This window comes from Macaca nemestrina, chromosome 7 (genome assembly GCF_043159975.1).
Source record: "Macaca nemestrina isolate mMacNem1 chromosome 7, mMacNem.hap1, whole genome shotgun sequence".
Lineage (NCBI taxonomy): Eukaryota > Metazoa > Chordata > Mammalia > Primates > Cercopithecidae > Macaca > Macaca nemestrina.
The window spans coordinates 124,032,843-124,039,059 of NC_092131.1; positions in this window are offsets into that span (position 1 = coordinate 124,032,843).

Here is a 6,217-nt window from a genome sequence, read left to right on the forward strand (position 1 = left end):
CCAATTTCTCCACATCCTCTTCAACACTTGTTGTCTGCTTTTTCATTACAGACACATGTTTAAAAGGATCCAAAGTGGTATTTCAGTGTGGTTTTTATTTGTATTTTCCTAATGAGCATCTTTTCATGTGTTGGTTGGCCATTTGTGTATCTTCTTTGGATACATATCTATTCAGATAATTTTCCCGTATTTTAATTGGGTGATTTGTTGTTTTGTTTCTTAGTTCTTGGGCTATAAGAATTCTTATACATTTATATATTCTAGATATATAAATATAAATCACTTAGCAAGTATATGGTTTGGAAATATTTTCTCTCATTCTATAGGTTATCTTCTCACTTGGTGGTGTCTTTGAAGCACAAAATTTTTAATTTTGATGAAGTCCAATTTATCTATATTTTTGTTTCATTCTTTTGCATGTAGCTATCCAGTTGTTCCAGCATCATTTGTTGAAGAGGTTATTCTTTCCCCATTGAATTTTCTTGATACCCTTGTCTATAAATGTGAGATTTTATTGCTGAACTCTCAATTTGAATCCATTGATCTATATGCCTATCTTTATGCCAGTACCATACCACGCTGTCTTAACTACTGCACCCACATATGTTTCTAAATGGGACTTACAAGGGCCTCCCCTAATTCATACTTGTCCTTACATGGGGAATCCAGCTCCTGTTCAACCTGTCCAGAACTGACAAAACCCACAGGGCTTAACAAAGAAGTAAATTGGAAATCATGCTGCGCAAGGACACTTCCACAGTCTTGGACACACCCGACTCCCATGAAAACAGCTCATTAAGATGCAGTCGAAGTGTGTGAACCACATGCGAGTTAGTGAACTAACAGATGGGACCACCACAAGAATTAACAGAATAATCCCAAAGTATTTGAAGATATATTTAAATATCCAAAGAGATAAAGAATATGAAGATCACAAGAACAGACTAAAAGAGACATTAAAAAATACAGTCACTAAATAAACTGATATTGTGTCAGCTCTCTCTCATCTTGTATCATTCCATTAGTAAATTTATTCAATGACTATCTAGTATGTCCTAATCACATGCTGGTCAGGGGAGATACAGTGATGAAGAAACAGTTGCAGCCCTCAAGGATCTTACTTTTTCTTTTTTTCTTTCTGAGACAGGGTCTTACTCTGTTGTCCAGGCTGTCATCACAGCTCACTGCAGCCTCAACCTCCTGGGCTCAAGTAATCCTTCCACCTCAGCCTCCTGAGTAGGTGGGACTACAGACACAAGCCACCATGTCCCGCTAATTTTTGATTTTTTTTGAGGAGATGAGGTCTTCCCATGTTACCCAGGCTGGTCTTGAACTCCTATCCTCAAGCAATTCTCCTGCCTCAGCCTCCCAAAGTGCTAGGATTGCAGGCATGAGCCACTGTGCCTGGCCTTTTTCACTTTAATGTAGGACAATTGGTTTCCAGATAAACTTTTTACCTTTTCTTTTTGCCAAATAAAATTTTATAAATTAGATTTTCTCACGTCTTTAAATTTAGCAGAAGGAAGGTGGCATCAAAGTAAATCATTCTTGCCTCTTTCCTTCTCTAAGTTCCTAGTAATAGTTGTTTTGCTTTGGTGGGTTGTTTGGGAGTTTAGGAGAGTTTTGCCTAGTCATTTGGCATAATAAAGTGGAAGGGCTGAAGACTAATTGCTATATGACAGCGAGGTAAAATAACCGTAAAGTAGCTTAGTCATAGCTCAGCCTCAGCCTAGCCTCCTTACCACCATGAAGGCAGTCCACAATTAACTTCAATCAAGTTTTTCATTACAGAGTAGTCTTACAAAATAAATCACTTGCATGACATCATTTGTTGCAGACGGAACAACAAAGCATTAATTCAGGCAGGCCAGCAGCTGGCACAAAAAGATCTTAGTTGATGCTTTTAGTATGTCATTGTAATGGAACAGTCTCTCTACTTAGGTTACCAATCACTGCTAATGGTACAATAACTGAGCAAAATGGTGATGCCCTCTGCTCATTGGAACCTGGTCTTAGAAGAAAAATATCTCCATGGAACAGAAAGCAAAAGTAGGGTTTTTTTCTTTAAGGTATGAAAAATCATGATTGAAAGGTATGAGATTTTTAAAAATCCCCGTAATCACTTTAAAATAGTTTTATAAGCTCAAATGGTTTTCTTTCTACAGCTCAGGAACTAACTGGTTAATTTGAGATAAAGATAGGGCAAACTCTAGGTATTTAGCAGTACTTGTTTTTCTTTGTGCTTGGATTGAGGTTTTGTTTTTTTTCCCCCCAAATAAAACAGAGACGTTTTAGTAGCTGCACTGGAGGCCCTTAGGTAATTGGTTACTAGTTATAAAAAATTTTATAGCAGGCAGGAAATCTGGCCAAATATTTATTTGACAAAACTCAAATGTTGCAGTGAAGCAAATTAGTTGTTACAGTTGTTTAAAAACTTTTACTCTAAGTGGCTTTCCTAAATCATCTTCCTAAGTGAAAAAGATCTTGTAAGTTTGAGTTGAAATTTCTCACGCAAAAGGAGGTATTGTAACACAAAAACGTTTGAGAAACAATAGCATAAATTTATCCTCACATTTAAATTGCAAAGGAATGATATTCTGGAACAGGAAAAACTGCACAGACAGACCATTAGGGAAATGCAAATCAAAGCCACAATAAGATACCACGTCTCACCCATCAGGATGGCTACTATTAAAAAAACAAAACAAAAACAGAAAATAACAAGCGTTGATAGGGATGTAACGATACTGGAACTCTTGTGCACTATTGGTGGAAATGTAAAATGACACAGCTGCTATGGGAAACACCATGGCAGTTCCTCAAAATATTAAAAATAGAATTACTAGCCAGGCACGGTGGCTCATGCCTGTAATCCCAGCATTTTGGGAGGCTGAGGTGGGTAGATCATGAGGTCAGGAGATCGAGACCACAGTGAAACCCATCTCTACTACAAATACAAAAAATTAGTTGGGCGCGGTGGCGGGCGCCTGTAGTCTCAGCTACTCAGGAGGCTGAGGCAGGAGAATGGCATGAACCTGGGAGACGGTGCTTGCAGTGAGCTGAGATCGCGCCACTGCACTCCAGCCTGGGTGTCAAAGTGAGACTCCATCTCAAAAAAAAAAAAAAAAAAAATATATATATATATATATATATACACACACACACACACACACACACATAAAATATAGAATAATTATGTGATTCAGCAATCTCACTTCTATGTATAATATATATCCAAAAGAACTGAAAGCAGGGTCTCAAAGAAATATTTGTACACCCATATTCATGGCAGCATTATTCACAATAAAAAGTGGAAGCAACCTGTGTCCATCAAAAGGTGAATAGATAAGCAAAATGTGGTATATACAATAAAGTAGTATTCAGCCTGAAAAAGAAAATTCTGGTAACAATATGGGTGAACTTTGGGGACATTATGCAAAAAGACAAACACTATATGAGTCTATTTTAATAAAGACAAAAACTAGAATGGGGACAGGCACAGTGGCTCATGCCTGTAATCTCAGCACTTTGGGAGGCCGAGGTGGGTGGATCACCTGAGGTCAGGAATTCAAGACCAGCCTTGCCAACGTGGCGAAACCCTGTCTCTACTAAAAGTACAAAAATTAGCCGGGCATGGTGGCAGGCACCTATAATCCCAGCTACTTGGGAGGCTGAGGCAGGAGAATCGCTTGAACCCGGGAGGTGGAGGTTGCAGCGAGCCGAGATTGCGCCACTGCACTCCAGCCTGGATGACAAGAGAGAGACTCCGTCTCAAAAAAGAAAGAAAAAAAAAAAAACTAGAATGGGAGGCTAGACATGGTGGCTCATGCCTGTAATTCCAGCACTTTGGGAGGCTGAGGCAGGTGGATCACCTGAGGTCAGGCGTTAGAGAGCAGCTTCACCAATATAGTGAAACCCCATCTCTACTAAATATAAAAAATTAGCTGGGCATGGTGGTGCATGCCTGTAATCCCAGCTAGTCGGGAGGCTGAGGCAGGAGAATCAATTGAACCCATGAGACAGAGGTTGCAGTGAGCCAAGATCACGCCATTGCACGCCAGCCTGGGCAACAAGAGCAAGACTCCATCTCAAACAAACAAACTAGAATGGTGTTTGCCAGGTGCTGAAGGGAAGAGGAAAGGGGGTGTTATTGTTTAATGGATATAAATTTCGGTTTTACAAATGAAGTTCATGGAGATGGAAGGTGGTAACAATTTCACAACATTTTGAGTGTATTTAATACCATTCCACCGAACTGTACAATTAAAAATGGTTAAGATGAATTTTGTTATGTATATTTTACAATTTAAAAAATTATGAACAGTAAAAAGATCAGTGTTGCTAGGGGTTACAGGGAAGGGAGGGATGAACAGGTGGAGCAGAGAAGACCTTAGGGCAGTGGAAATACTCTATGATACTACAATGGTGGGAATATGTAATTATACGTTTGTCCAAACCCAGAGCATGTGTAGCACCAAGAGTGAACCCTAATGCAACCTATGCACTTTGGGTGATAATGATGATATGTTAATATAGTTTCATTGATTTTAACAAATGTACCACTCTGGTGTGGGATGTAGGATAGTGGGGGAGGCTGTGCATATGTAGGGCAGGGGACACACTGAAACTCTGTAGTACTTTTTGCTGTGAGCATAAAACTGCACTAAAAAAATAAAGCCTATTTTTAAAACTGCAAAGGAAAGAACTAAGTAAGGCAAACATGATATGCTGGCTTTTCCTCTGAATGTCCTGGCTTCCTTTAAATTTATATCATAATCTAGACAGTCATTTTCTGTACTGCAAATTGGCCCAATCAGAACTACGGATGAGCCAACATGCACACATCCCATCAACTTTTCCCCTCTGAAGTTGTACCTGAAGTCAAATAATGGAAGTGATTAAGTCCTTCAGGCAGAATCAGCCAATGATTCAGAAAGTCTCAAACTATTTTTACTCTCATGCTCAAGGATAAATTCAAATTATCCTAATTATATTAAAACCAAAATAAAAGTTTTATTTTAAAAGAGTCTTATTTAAAATTCAAATCCAAAAAAAAAGCCTTAAAAAGAAAGTTTTCTATTTTGACTCAGCAGTAGATATAGCATCTCTGTTCAAGCAGATGATTCTTTTTCTCTGCATGCTTATAAAAAGCCAATTGTTAAATGCGAAATCTTCACTCAGTCACGGCAGGATGGGCTCTGCTGTGGCTAAAAACAAAAAAGCACAACCAAATCTCAGTGGTTTAACATACTAAAAGCTTATTTTTTCATCATACAAAGCCCACTGTGGATCCAGCTGACCTACACAGACTCAAGATCAAAGCCACTTTGATTTTGTGGCTCCACCATTTCAGCTGAGGCCTCCTGCACAGTGCTGTGGCAGAGGAAAGGGGTTTGTCATGAGATAGTGTGATAGTGACACACACTAATTCCACCCATGTTTAGCTGGTCAGAACTAGCCATCGCCTACCTACAAGAGGGCTGGCAAGTGTAGTTTTCTTTATGCTAGGAAGGAAAGTAGTACAGATACTGCATTTCTGCAAAGGATTGAAATAGAATCCATATCTGATGATCTATTCTGGCATAGATTTTGGAGAAGCTAGAGAGAAAAACAAAGAGTTAACACACTAGTCAAACTGGTGATTTCAAATATGCCAGCTTCAGTGAGGCTGACAAATGACAGATGAGTGATAGTGGTAAATCTGTAATTCTTAAACTGCTATAGCCAGACATATATTGTAGGTTAAAATGAAAACCATGTACTACTTTAGATACCTGAGTAAGCAAGCACTCATTAAGGTGTGAAAGCTTACAATTTGCAAGCACACCTCACATCAGCAAAGATGCAGCAGTAGAGAGGTATATAGGTGCAGTCGATTCTATCAAAAAAGTTTCATGTCTTCTCAAAGTCATAGGTACTTGCTGAGCCCCCGGAATGCGAAGTGTGCTGTATATGAGACAACTTTAGCCTGGAAAGTGATTAAGAGAATGCATAGCTGATCTCTTCACCCACAAATAAAAGTGATTTAAAGAATGAAAGAACTAGAGGCCAGACACGGTGGCTCACACCTGTAATCCCAGCACTTTGGGAGGCCGAGGCGGGCTGATCACGAGGTCAGGAGATCGAGACCATCCTGACTAACACAGTGAAAGCCCGTCTCTACTAAAAATTCAAAAAAATTAGCCGGGCATGGTGGCAGGCGCCTGGTAACCCCAGC